The 13,376-nt window shown below is 39.1% G+C and overlaps 1 protein-coding gene across 4 annotated transcripts in view; it reads right to left on the bottom strand.

The window, feature by feature from the left end:
* The window catches only part of NAALADL2 (N-acetylated alpha-linked acidic dipeptidase like 2), a 1,446,698-nt gene that overhangs the window by 803,140 nt on the left and 630,182 nt on the right, over positions 1–13,376 (bottom strand). The window lies entirely within an intron of this gene.

Here is a 13,376-nt window from a genome sequence, read left to right as displayed (position 1 = left end):
ACATAAAGACATTTTGAAATAGAAGGCCAAAGCATATGCCATAAGTTACTGACAAAATTAGTCTTTATTGCTGCTCCTTTGAAATGAACTTAAGCTGTCTCTTTGTATTGCCAAGCTATTGACCCTTTGCAAATTCGTTGTACCAAAGATAAGACTCATTGCCATTAAAATACAGCACTCAGTCACAGTACAAAGGGTGCATTGCACTTATAGTCACATGAATATGTACAAGAATTATTCTTAAAAAAAAAAAACTAATGAGTTTGATTATTTTAACATACTAAACACCATTTAATTTTTAGAGCTTTAAAGGAATACCTGAGACTGTTTAGCCACTTACTAATTATAGATGATTGTTAAGGACTTTTTTTTAGTTGCATGATTGTAAGCTTTTCTATCGTAACTTGCCATACTGACGAATGAATACATAAGCAAAAAACGCCCAAGTTTGGCAAGCTCTTTTCCAGTGATTGCTGCCCTGTGCATTTTTATGTTTGCTTGTATTTCATTTATTTATACTGCCTAATTATTTGAGTACTTTAAAACCCCGTCTGGCATGTTAGGGAGGGAAAAAAAAAGGTGGTAAGTCCATAGAAATAGAAGTTAATGCTTAGATAGTAATCACAAACATCTTACTATTAAAGATGTATAAAAATTTTAGATGTTTCTGTCCTCTCCACCTACATTGAATGTTTGAATTCAAAGTGCCTTAGTATCATGCCTAAGAAAAAAGACATGATTTCTAACCATTAGTTAACAATAATAGGGAGTGAAAGCAGTGACTTACTTAAGCTCTCCCCCAAATCCCTCCAAATACTCATAAAAAATGGCTCTAAACAAATTCTGAAGCAGCAGAACCCACAAAAAGACAGAGTGAAACAAATTTCCAGCCCAAGACAACCTGGATGATTGATCAGAAAGGTGTATCACACCGGGCTGGGAGCGCAGCGCAGCGTGGGCGCACAGGCCGCAGCGAACCTGGAGCAGGCCTCAGAGGACTGAATCTCGGGCAGCTGTGGAGGTTTCCAGACTCCTCAATCCACCAATGCCAAAGACAACTTAGAAGGTCAGTGGGAAAAGTCTGTTTCTGTCGGTGCTGAGAAAGGAAGGCAGGGTTTCAGCTCCATTCCCAAGAGTGTGGCCCTGTGGGGGGGCAGCTGCTTCCCAAGCTTCCATCCCACAGACTGAGGGGGAATCCAGTGGCTGATCAGAGAGGGATTGCAGGGATCTCTTTGCCAGTGCTGAGGCAGGAATCTTTTGCTTTGCCCGTGTTTGGATCTGGGCCACAGTTCTGGGCATCGGTGCTGGGGTGAGGAAGAGCGCTGGCTTGGTGGAGCTTGTAGTGGTTGTAGAGAGGAGCCCCTCCTCACAGTTACAGGACAGAAAGGAATACTTGTGGTCACAGGCCAGGAAAGGAGTAAACACCTCGCCCCTTATCATACCACCTTGGAAGAACTGAAAATTTACAGGTCCCTACAAGTATCTCTGAAAACAGCTACACAAACCCCTGAAGCTTGGGACAGTACATTCTCCACATTGGAAGCAGACTCTTACCTTAACAAAGAGTTTAAAACTCAAGTAATTGGCCGGGATCATGAGCAAGCAGCACAAAAAGAGTCAGACTATATTATCTTACTTTGGTGACAAAGAAGATCAAAATATACAACCAGAAGAAGACAACAAAGTCAAAGCTCCTACATCCAAAGCCTCCAAGAAAAATATGAATCAGTCCCAGGCCTTGGAAGAGCTCAAAAGGGATTTTGAGAAGCAAGTAAGGGAAGCAGAGGAAAAACTGGGAAGAGAAATGAGAGTGATGCAAGAAAATCATGAAAAACAAGTCAACAGCTTGCTAAAGGAGACCCAAAAAAATACTGAAGAAAATAACACCTTAAAAAATAGCCTAACCCAAATGGCAAAAGAGGTCCAAAAAGCCAATGAGGAGAAAAATGCCCTAAAAAAAAAATTGGCCAAATGGAAAAGGAAGTCCAAAAGACTACTGAAGAAAATACTTCCTTAAAAATTAGAATAGAGCAATTGGAAGCTAGTGACTTTATGAGAAATCAAGACACTGTAAAACAAATCCAAAAGAATGAAAAATTAGAAAACAATGTGAAATATCTCATTGGAAAAACAACTGACCTGGAAAATAGATCCAGGAGAGAGAATTTAAAAATTATTGGACTATCTGAAAGCCATGATCAAAAAAAGAGCCTAGACATCATCTTTCAAGAAATTATCAAGGAAAACTGCCCTGATATAGTAGAACCAGAGGGCAAAATAGAAATTGAAAGAATCCACAGATCTCCTCCTGAAGGAGATCCCCCAAGGAAAACTCCTAGTAATATAATAGCCAAATTCCAGAGTTCCCAGGTCAAGCTGCCAGAAGGAAACAATTCAAGTACTGTGCAAACACAATCAGGATAACACAAGATTTAGCAGCTTCTACATTAAAGGACCACAGGGCATGGAATATAATATTCCAGAGGGCAAAGGAGATAGGATTACAACCAAGAATCACCTACCCAGCAAAACTGAGTATAATCCTTCAGGGGAAAAAATGGTCATTCAGTGAAATAGAGGACTTTCAAGCATTCCTGATGAAAAGACCAGAGCTGAATAGAAAATTTGACTTTCAAATACAGGACTCAAGTGGAACATGAAGAGGTAAACAGGAAAGAGAAATCATAAGAGACTTATTAAGATTGAACTGTTTACATTCCTGCATGGAAAGATGATATTTATAACTCATGAGACCTTTGTCAGTATTAGGGTAGTTGGAGGAAAAAATTATATGTATGTATATATAGATAGATAGATAGATAGATAGATAGATAGATAGATAGATAGATAGATAGATAGATAGATAGATAGATAGAAGGCACAGGGTGAGTTGAAGATTAAGGGGTCATATCTGGAGAATAAAATTAAGGGATGAGGAGGATTATACTCAGAGAAGAAGAAAGGGAGAGGTAGAATGGGGTAAATTATCTCACAAAAAAAAAACAGAAAAGAAAAGTCTCTTACAGTGGAGGGGAAGCAGGGGAAGGTGAGAGGGAATGAGTAAATCTTATTCTCATAGGATTTGGCTTAAGGAGGGAATAACATACACATTCAATTGGGTATGGAAACTTGTCTTACCCTACAAGAAAATAGGGGGAGAAGGGGACAAGAGAGCAGGGGATGATAGAGAGGAGGCAGATTGGAAAAGGGCGTAATCAGAAGTAAATACTTCTGAGGAGGAACAGGGTCAAAAGAAAGAATAGAATAAATGGGAGGGCAGAATAGGATTAAGGGAAATAGAGTTAGTTTTTCACAACATGTCTACTATGGAAGTGTTTTGCATAACTGCACATGTACAACCTATATTGAGTTGCTTGCCTTTTCAATGAGGGTGGATGGGGAGGGAGGAAGAGAGAAAATTTGAAACCTAAAGTTTTAAAAACATATGTTTAAAAAAAAGTTTTCACATGCTATGGGAAAATAAGGAATACAGGAAATGGGGTACAGAAGTCTATCCTGCCCTACAGGAAAATAGAAGGGGAAGGGCATAAGAGAAGTGGGGAGAGAACAAAAAGAAGACAGAGTAGGGGAACAGATATTCAGAATGCATGTCATCTTGGGGTGGGGGAGGGTGAGACGGGGTGAAAATTTGGAACTCAAAAACTTGTGGAAATGAATGTTGAAAACTACACATAAATAAATTTATATTAAAAAAAGAAAAAAAAGAAAAAAACAATAATAGTTTTTGGTTAATATTATTCTTTTTCTATTTGAATACATTTTAATAAAACTGATACTTAACAAATAAAAAAAGAGAATATCACTTCTCTGCCTTTTTTGATCTTCATATATTTTACATTACTATATGCTCTATCAATATGTTATTATTATAAATTATTAATTTTCTTAAGATGATATAAAGTTTTTAAAAGAAATCCTCCTCTGACAAATAAAGATATAAAGTATTTCTAATCTCATTCTCTTGCAAGAAAATAACTGCTAACAAGAGGATCAACAAAAAAGTGTTTTCATTGAAAAAGGCTTGAAAAAATCCCATAGTTTAAAGGTAAAAAAAAGTTTTGGGTCAATCATATGTTTCATAGACTAGCCAAAGGGGAGGTGCCAATATGAGCCAATCCAAATGGCTGATTAAAAGAAGACTAGAGCTCAAATGATGAATTTGACAGCTTTCTGGCTGGAGAGAAATGGCCCACTTGTATTTTTCCACCCTATATAATAAAAATGTATTTATCTTTACATTACCAGAATGTCATTACAATATTTTAGCTAGACCCCAAAACCGATAAGGTAAAATTCATCTCTAATTCCTAATATCACACTTAAGCTGCTCCCCAGGCCTTCTGTTCTACTATTCTTTGTCTTTCACTAGGACTTCCAATGGCTGCCCAGGCTCCATAGCAGAAAAGGGGTTAAAATGAGCAGTGCTTTTTTTTTTTCCCCAAACATGGCTCTTTGGGCAAGATTTGAGCTGCTGATTACAAATTAAAGATCCCCTTCAGGCAAATATAAATCCCTTTGTGTGGGTGGTTGAATCTCTGAGAATATGGAAGAGAGCATAACCAAGTGAAAAGATCCTTGGCTTGTTCTCAGCTCCAGTAAGAAGAAATAGCAGATCCAGTGAGGTAGCCCTACTGGTTCTGGGGTGACCCTGAAGCCCAAGGATTTGTGGTCTTCTGGTTGCTTTAGAACTGTGCTGCCCAAGGAACAATCACTTGGAAGGAAGACTCTGCATAGGTTGTGACCTTGTTGAATTACCAGTCAAAACATGATGTCAAGACATCATGGAGAAAATATTCCAAGAGACGTCATTTTCATTAGGTACCTCGTAGGATGATAGGCAGAGTTGGAAGTGAGCTCTGTTAGCCTCTGCTGTAGTTCTTTCATTGTAGACACGAAGAAATAAAATCTTAGACAGGAAAAGGGACTTGCCTGAAGTCATACACATTGATGATGAGGATGATGATAATAATAATAGCATTTATATCAAGCTTCAAGGTTAGCTCTTTATGTATGTTATCTCATTGGACAAGAAATGAGCAGCAGCCTCTGACTCCAAATCCCGCATTTTTTTCTATTTCACAATATTGTTTTTAAACACATTTTTACACAGTTCATCACTACAAATATATTGCATTTCTTTTTTTAATGACTAATCTTGACCTAGGATCTTGGGGTTTCATCTCTGTGAAGGAACCCCCTATATGAAAAATTCCCTATTCTAGCAATTCACTTGTAACCTTGGAGACTAGGAAGTCACCTCTAGCCCTGAAAGGTTGTGACCTAACCTTAGTCAGACAGGTGGTTTATGTCAAAGGCAGGCTTTGTTTCCAGATCTTCTTGACAATCAGATCAGCCCTGTTTCTACTGAACCATACTGCACACTCAGTAGTTATTGTAAATCCTAAAGGACAAATTATTACATAAGCAACATGCTTTACAACCCCCGATCCAGCCCATCCCATTTTTTGGAAATAAAATAAAATAAAATAGCAATAATAATAATAATAATGGTAACAAATACAAATTTTCACATTGTCCCTTGATCTTGATTCACTGAGAAACACTATAGTTTAATGGATACTATGTTGGACCTGCTATCAGGAAGGCCTGAATTCAAATTCTACCTCAGATGCTTACTAGCTGAGGGGTCCTAGGCAAGTCACTTAATCATTGTAAGCCTCAGCTTCCTCTTCTATAAAATTAATAATAATACTAGCACCTATCTCCCAGGGTGGTTGTGAGGATCAAATTATATTCTGTATGTAAATCACTGTGCAAAACTTTAAAATGTTCTATCAATTTTCCTTTGTAAGCTATTATCATTTCTTAATTTTCTTAAGACGGTATAAAACGCATTTTTTAAAAAAGGCTCTTGACAAATAAAGAAGGCAGAAGGTGTTTCCAACCCCATTCTCTTACAAGAAAATAGCTGTAATGAAAGGATCGGCAAAAATTGTTTTCATTGAGAAAGACTTTTTTAAAAACCCTACAGTTTACAGGTGAAGAAGTTTTGGGTCAATCATGTAAATTTCTTAGACCAGTCAAAGTGAGGGAGGCCAATACAGGCCAGCCCAAATGGCTGTTTAAGAGAAGAGTCATGAGATCAAATGATGAATTCAGCAGCTTTCTTGCTGAAGAGAAATGACTCACTTGTATTTTCCTGCCCTAAATAATAAAATGCATTTCTAGTTTCTTGACAGTAGTAATCCCTAGCTACTACTCTGGAAAGATAGCGGGACATTTTAAACGCCATTCGCAGTGGAAAAACCCACCAGCGCCCTCACAGCCAAACTCCCTGCCCTCCAAATAGGATGGAGAGACATTGATAACAATCATGATTACAAGTTGAGTGGTGTCACAAGGCAAGTTCAAATTTATCTTCCCAGCATCTAGCTAAGCACTAGCTGAGCCGGCAATCTCCTGAAACAAGATTACCATACCATGAACAACACACCGAGGCCCATGACCTTGAGCTTCGTTTGCTATCAATAATGCTGTCAGGATTGCTGTGCGATAGGGAGGCCAGCAGGGATGAAATCACGTCGGAGCACCAAAACGGCAGAGCTGTTCTCTCTTCTGGATAGTTAACGGGAACGTCACCCCCGTCATCAGGAAGGCCAGAGTGGGATGAATCTCAAAGCACGGAAATCACAGTTGTATAGGATTTTAGAGATGGCAGGGACCCAGTTCCACCAGTTTCTCAATGAGATTCTCCTTACAACACACCCAACAGGTGATTAGGCAGCTTTTACTTACAGGACTCTAGCAAGAAAGAACCCAATACCTTTAGCAGCATCCTGTCCTACTCAGAGATGGTTCTAATTGTTAAGACATTTCTACTTATATTAAGTCTAAATTACATCTCTGCAAGTGCTATATTCTGTTCCTAAAAAATGGATGATCCACTTTTCAAAGTCATCTCAAAAATCACTCTCTTCACTGTTCTCTCTGTAACTACTGTGTCTGTGTATATGTATGTGTATACATACGTACATATACATATATACACACATGCACATACGCATATACATATATAGGCATGTATACAGAGGGAGAGAGGGAGGGGGAGAAGGTGAGTATGGGGCCTTGTCTTTCTCAGTGTTTATTGCAGGGGGAGAAGATATAAATCTGCATAGAATCTATATATGAAGATTCTAAACAGAGGAAAGAAAGAATAAAGATCTTGATTTCAATGATAAGAAATTTCAGTGTAGTAACAGCTGAAACTCTTAGGCAGCAAAGGATGTGGAAGATTCCAACATAAAGGAGCAAACTGAAAGAGATGAGACCAGGGGCTTCTTTTCTTTGGAATGGGGTCGGGTATAAGAGCCGTCTAAAAGGGTAAAGGATTCAAGGCCGAAGTTATGTCCTGCCCTGCGACTGTGAAGGAGGCTGGCCTATCTTGGGCATCTTGAGCTGACGCACTTAATCACAGCGCTAAATGTGCAGCCAAAGTGTGATATCAGTGTTATTCCGTGACCTTTCCTTCCGGCTCCTGGAAGGCTTCAGTCTTAATGCTGAAAAGCTCTGTCAAACTGAATGGCCAAGCTATCTATCTTTCAGTCCTCGTCTGATCAGTTTCTACATCTTATTCATTGTCCTTCCACAACATCTCTCGTGTCTGTCCCTTCCTCTGCACTCCCAAATACCAGCCTAGCTTAGGACCTCAGGAAGCTTTCACATATATTGCAATAGCTTCCTAAATGGTAGATGTTTCCAGTCTCTCCTTCTTTCCTATCTAGCTTCCATTCAACTACAAAAATCATCTTCCCAAAGCATAATACCTCTAGAAGAGAATTAAAGGTTTCCATTCAAAAGCCTTCATGAGCTGGCTCCACTCGGCTTTTCTATTTGTTTCCTATTCCTTCCCTTTATACACTTGATGTTAAAGCAACAAACTGGTTGACTCGCTCTTTCTTGAAGGACAAATCCCATCTCTGGCCTCCAACCCTTTGCACACCCTCATCAGCTACTAGTATCCAGAATGCTTTGTGCCTCCACAACTCACCAAAGGTATAATCTCCCATGTGAACACCGTCCACTTTCCCATAGTTAACATTCTCTCCCCTCTGAAGTCATCTTCTATCTGCTTATCTGTTTACATGTTGTATCCCCTAACAGAACGGAAGCTCCTTGACTGCTGGAGCTGGTCTTTGGATTGCTATTTTCTAACAATGCCATATTTGGCATTTAATCATTTATTGAATGAAATCGTATATTATGATGTCTCCTTTCTGTAGTCAGTTGCCCTTTCACCCTGACTCTAAACCTCCATCTTTTGGCCTAGCTGGTTCAGTTCTGAAGGTGGTCTTTTTATTTTTTATTTTTCCATTTGCCAATGTATTTTCCCAGTTGATAAAGGAAAGGGGTACAGATGTGAAATATTAAAGGTGTGTGGGTTTGGAAGAGAGGGTATACATTTTTAAATATATTTAGCTATCTTTCCTCCTTGATGGTGATCTATTTATAGGTCAATCAGTTTCAAGGTTATGTCATTTTCACTGGGCAGTTGAATCTAGACTTTTATGATAGTATGATTTGGAGGATCCTCTAGAAGACATTAAATTCACCGATCACCACATTTCCAGAATAAACACCACTGCTGGAGTTTTTTTTTTGTTGTTTGTTTTTGTTTGTTTTAAAAGATTCCATAAATGTCACTGAGATTGTTTCCCTGGCTCAATAATAATCATGAGAGTCTAGAAGGTTCTCCATGGTATGTACCATAAAATCTCCCCATTCCTGTTTACATTGATTTCCTTTTATTTCCACCTCAGTAGAGATGGAACCCAGCTGATCCGATCGGCTTACTTCTAACAACCCATCATAGTGCTGAAGATCATTATTGAATTATCCCATTAGTCTTTTTCTCTCCTGAGCTAAGTAATTCCAAGGCATTTCGGCTTTGTTCATGCTAATATTTTCCATCATTTTAATCGCTGTTATTGACCTCCTCCGCTCCCTTTTCAAGTAGCTCATCTTTTTTCAAATTTGGATTCCCAAAATTGGCAGAGTGCACCACTAATGGTTAAGCTTCATGGCTCCTTTTTGTTTTATTGTTTTACAGATATTATCTCAGGAATATTGACTTAAAAATTAAGGCTAATATTTATGAACTCATAGTCCAATTGTGGCCCATTATGGCTCCCAGATTTTGTTACCACTAGCCAGTCAATTCATCTCCCATTTTGTATTTGTATAATCCTATTCTCAAATTTCCCAATCCTATTTTTGTTCTTAATGAAATTTACCCTATCCATCCCTGGACATATATATTTTTTAATTTTATTGTGATAAAAGAGCTTTGTAAACTTTATTATTTTTTTCTGAAGATAATTTACACTATGAAAAGGCAGTGTGGCATAAGTGGGTAGAGAGATAACCTTGGAGCACGTTCAAGTCTTGACTCTAACCCATACTGGCTGCCCATCCTACTTGTTCAGTGCCCTCAGCCAATTTTGTCCAGTTATAATTTGCAGAGCAGTTACCAATCTGCATTTGTGGAAGATATTTTCTCTCTATGCCAATGACATCTCAACTTCTCCATATTATAGCTGCATCATATTTACCATCAAGACTTTATCATTTGATGTGCACACCCTTTGATCCAGCAATAGCACTTCTAGGGCTGTATCCCAAAGAGATCAAACAAATGGGAAAAGGACCCGCATGTACAAAAATATTCATAGCAGCTCTTTTTGTGGTGGCAAAGAATTGGAAATTGAGAGGATGCCCGTCAATTGGGGAATGGCTCAGCAAGTTGTGATATATGAATGTAATGGAATACTATTGTGCTATGAGAAATGATGAACAGGTTGACTTCAGAAAAACCTGGAAAGACTTAATATGGTCTGATACTGAGTGAAGTGAGCAGAACCACGGGGACTTTGTACACAATAACAGCCACGTTATGCAATGACTAAGAATGTTAAACTGAACCCTTCTCAGCATTACGAGGATCTAAGACATCTCCAGAGGCCTTGTGATGGAAAAGGCTGTCCACATCCAAAGAAAGAACTATGGAAGTCGAATCACTATCACTTATTTTTACCTTCTGTTGAGTTTTGTTTCATCTTTCTGATGGTTTCTCCTATTGGTTTTAATTTTTACTTGCAACTTCACTAATGTGAAAATATGTTTAATGGGTATGTAAATGTAAAGCCTATGTCATATTGTGCACTGTCTTGGGGAGGGTGGGGGGGAGGAAAAGGGAGAAAAATTTTCAACTCAAAAGCATATGGAAAAAAAAATTAAAAAATAAAAATTTTAAAAAAAGACTTTATCATTTGAAACACAGATGCAAATATGAGTAGTAACAATGTGTCACAGCACTTTAAAGTTATAGACTACTTTTCAAACCTTGGCTCATTTCAGCCTCACAAAAACCCTGGGATACGTAGGTGCTCCAGATATTATTAGCTCCATTTTACAGTTGAGGAAACTGAGACTCAGGGAATTAAGTGACTTGCCTAGATTCATATAGCTTAAAGGCAGCAATTGAACCCAGTTTACCATGACTAAAAGTCTAGAATTCTATTCAGTCTTCTGCTGCCTGCCTTATATTTGATTCTTAAAGTCAGCCAGGAGACGAGAATAGACAACTATAATTGGCATTTCATTTAAGGGTTAATAAGTTTTAATCAAGAAGTCCATTTATATACCTACCTCAATTATCACATGCCTTACATGACCCTTATTACTCCTTATTCTTTCCTTCAGAAAACACCTGGTTGCCATCCTTTGTAAGAGGACACCCTATCAATTTCTATAAGCATACCAAGAGTTCGAGGCCATTCACTCAATGATATCCTTGACTCTAAATTGATGAGCTATCTCTCACCATAATGCTTCTCTGACTTTCTAGTTGAGAAAGTTCTCCCAAAATCAATATGTCTGGAATGCTAATACTTTGCACAATATGCTCTTGGAGGATTTAATTAATCTAGTGCATTTAATTATTGCATATGTAGTGAGTTCGGTATTGGGCTTAGATGGTGTATTACAAATGATATTGACTAGCTGTGACAAGAAGGTTGGATCGTAGACAAGGCCTGATGGCCTAGGGGGTTAGAGGGATGTCACATAACCCAGCAGTTACTCCTAGGAGCGCATCACTCTCATCTTTTGCCACTTGCTTAACTTGGACAAGCTTTACTATACCTGAAGCCCTTGAGTTTTCTTCAACAACCAGGAACTGTGAGCCCTGTGTTTCATATCAGGTCTTGGCAGCATCCTGGATGACCTTGACATCAGAAGACAAGAGAACCCAGGATCTGGTACTCAGCCACCTAAGGCTTTCGCCTCCTGGATCCTACAGACAGGCTAATTAAGCAGCAAGAGTTCCTAGAGGGGAATGTTAATGAGTCTACTTGGCGGCCAACAGCCTGTTCCCCAGATGGTGCAGAGGTTATAAATTGTCAACAGGCTAAGTGGAAGGAAGGAAGTCAGGGAGCTACAGGGAGTTGTCCAGCTTTATTGGGTCCATCCGAGCTGTAAGAAGTTCCACTGAGAGGCTGTTTAATTTGGGCTGTGAGAAGCACTCTAATTTTCTATCTTACTCTGAGTTACAGGGAAGAAGCTGGTTGGTATCCCTGCCTCAAATCTCTCCTCATTCTAGTCCACCCTCCACTCAGCTGACAACATGATTTTCCTAAAGCACAGGTCCAAGAATGCCATTGCTACCACTTAATAAACTCCAGTGGATCTCTATCATCTCTGATATTTTTTTTTATTCCACTCAGCTTTTAAAGCCCTTTTTATAACATAGCCGCTTCCTACCTTTCTAGTCTTCATACATTTTCTTTTCCTCCATCTACTTCATGATCCAGTGACACTAGGATTTTTGCTGTAACTTGCATATGATGCTCCGTCTTCCTACTTCATGGCTTTGTATTGTCTATCCCTCATAGCTAGAGGACTCTCCTTAATGTCTGTGCGTTTGTATGTGCAAGTGCTCACATGCACACGTCTGTATATATGCATATACACACATATGTATATTACATATACCATGTATGTATGTATACATGTGTGTGTGTGTGTGTGTGTGTGTGTGTGTGTGTGTGTGTGTGTGTGTGTGTAACCTTATGGCTGCATGAAGTCTCCTCCATTAGTATGCAAGCTCCTTGAGGAAAGGAATTGTTTTTGCCTTTCTTGGTATCCATAGAACTTAGCACAGTACTTGACACAGAGTAAAGGCTCGATCAATACTTGTTGAATGACTTCTGTGGATGAGAGCCTTGGAATTTTAACAGGACAGCACAATTTGATACATAAATTAAAGGCTGGAGGGGAGACTTCCAGACACTTCCAAAAACATGATAGTGAACACAAAGCCACATGCACCACTCAACCTCCGCCATCTTTGGAATTTATCCCCTTGTTTTCTGTACTTTCTAATGGATGTGGGTTAGATGAAGAAAGCTGTATAAAACAGGCAGTTATTTTTTAAAGAATAATAGCTTGCCTGTAGGAAAAGAAAGGAAGACTGTTTAAAGTCGCACCTACCCTCCCTGATGGCAGCGGACAAAGGCAGCCAATGCTGAACATAAAACCGAGGATGGTGCCACACCTCCTCCTTTTTTCCCCCCTCTATGATGTGTCTTCAAATGTTCAGCTAGCCCCCAATTATCTCAGGTCATGAATAAGGTGGTCTGCTCAAATCGCCAGCCAAGTTTTCCTTCACAATACTTCAAAGGGATGGAGCCATATCTGACAATACCATCACAAAGTGCCCTCAGTTAATTTCACACATTTGACTACAATTATTTAGTCAAATGTTCGTAGACCAGGAGGGCAGGGATGAACCTTAGAAATCTCCAACTCATTCAGCCTTCCCTCCAACCTTAGAAGTGAATAGACATTGATTAAGCACTCACTGTGTTCAATGCACTGGACTAGGGGAAATGGAAAGCTAGCTGATATACCTCCCCTCCTACTATATTAGTGACTTGGTCATCCCAGACCAGCTTAAACACTTCTAGTGACTGAGGCTCAGGGGCAGAAGGAGAGTGGGGAGATCAGAGCTTCGAAGCAGAATGCTGCAATTTGGAGGGCACTGACACCATGGGCCAAAAAGATCACAGATTCTAAAGCAGACAGTGATTTAATCTGACCCCCTCATTTTACCAATGAGGAAACTGAGGCTTCAAAGAAGAGAAGTCATTTATCCAAGATCACACAGAATAAAAAGAAGAACAGTTTCATAGAAAAATACAGCTAAAAATCACCAGAGCCACTTTTCTTCTTACGTAAAAAGGAAATAGTATGTGGCAACAGGTGCTGAGAATAAAATCTGAGTTATTTAAATGAAAGGCTTGACTGTAAGTAATAAACTCCCAAGTTATCCCCACCCC

Source organism: Phascolarctos cinereus, unplaced genomic scaffold (assembly GCF_003287225.1).
Source record: "Phascolarctos cinereus isolate Bilbo 61053 unplaced genomic scaffold, phaCin_HiC Scaffold_7;HRSCAF=346, whole genome shotgun sequence".
Lineage (NCBI taxonomy): Eukaryota > Metazoa > Chordata > Mammalia > Diprotodontia > Phascolarctidae > Phascolarctos > Phascolarctos cinereus.
Note: the sequence above shows the minus strand (reverse complement) of the source record. Positions and strands in the feature narration are given on the sequence as shown.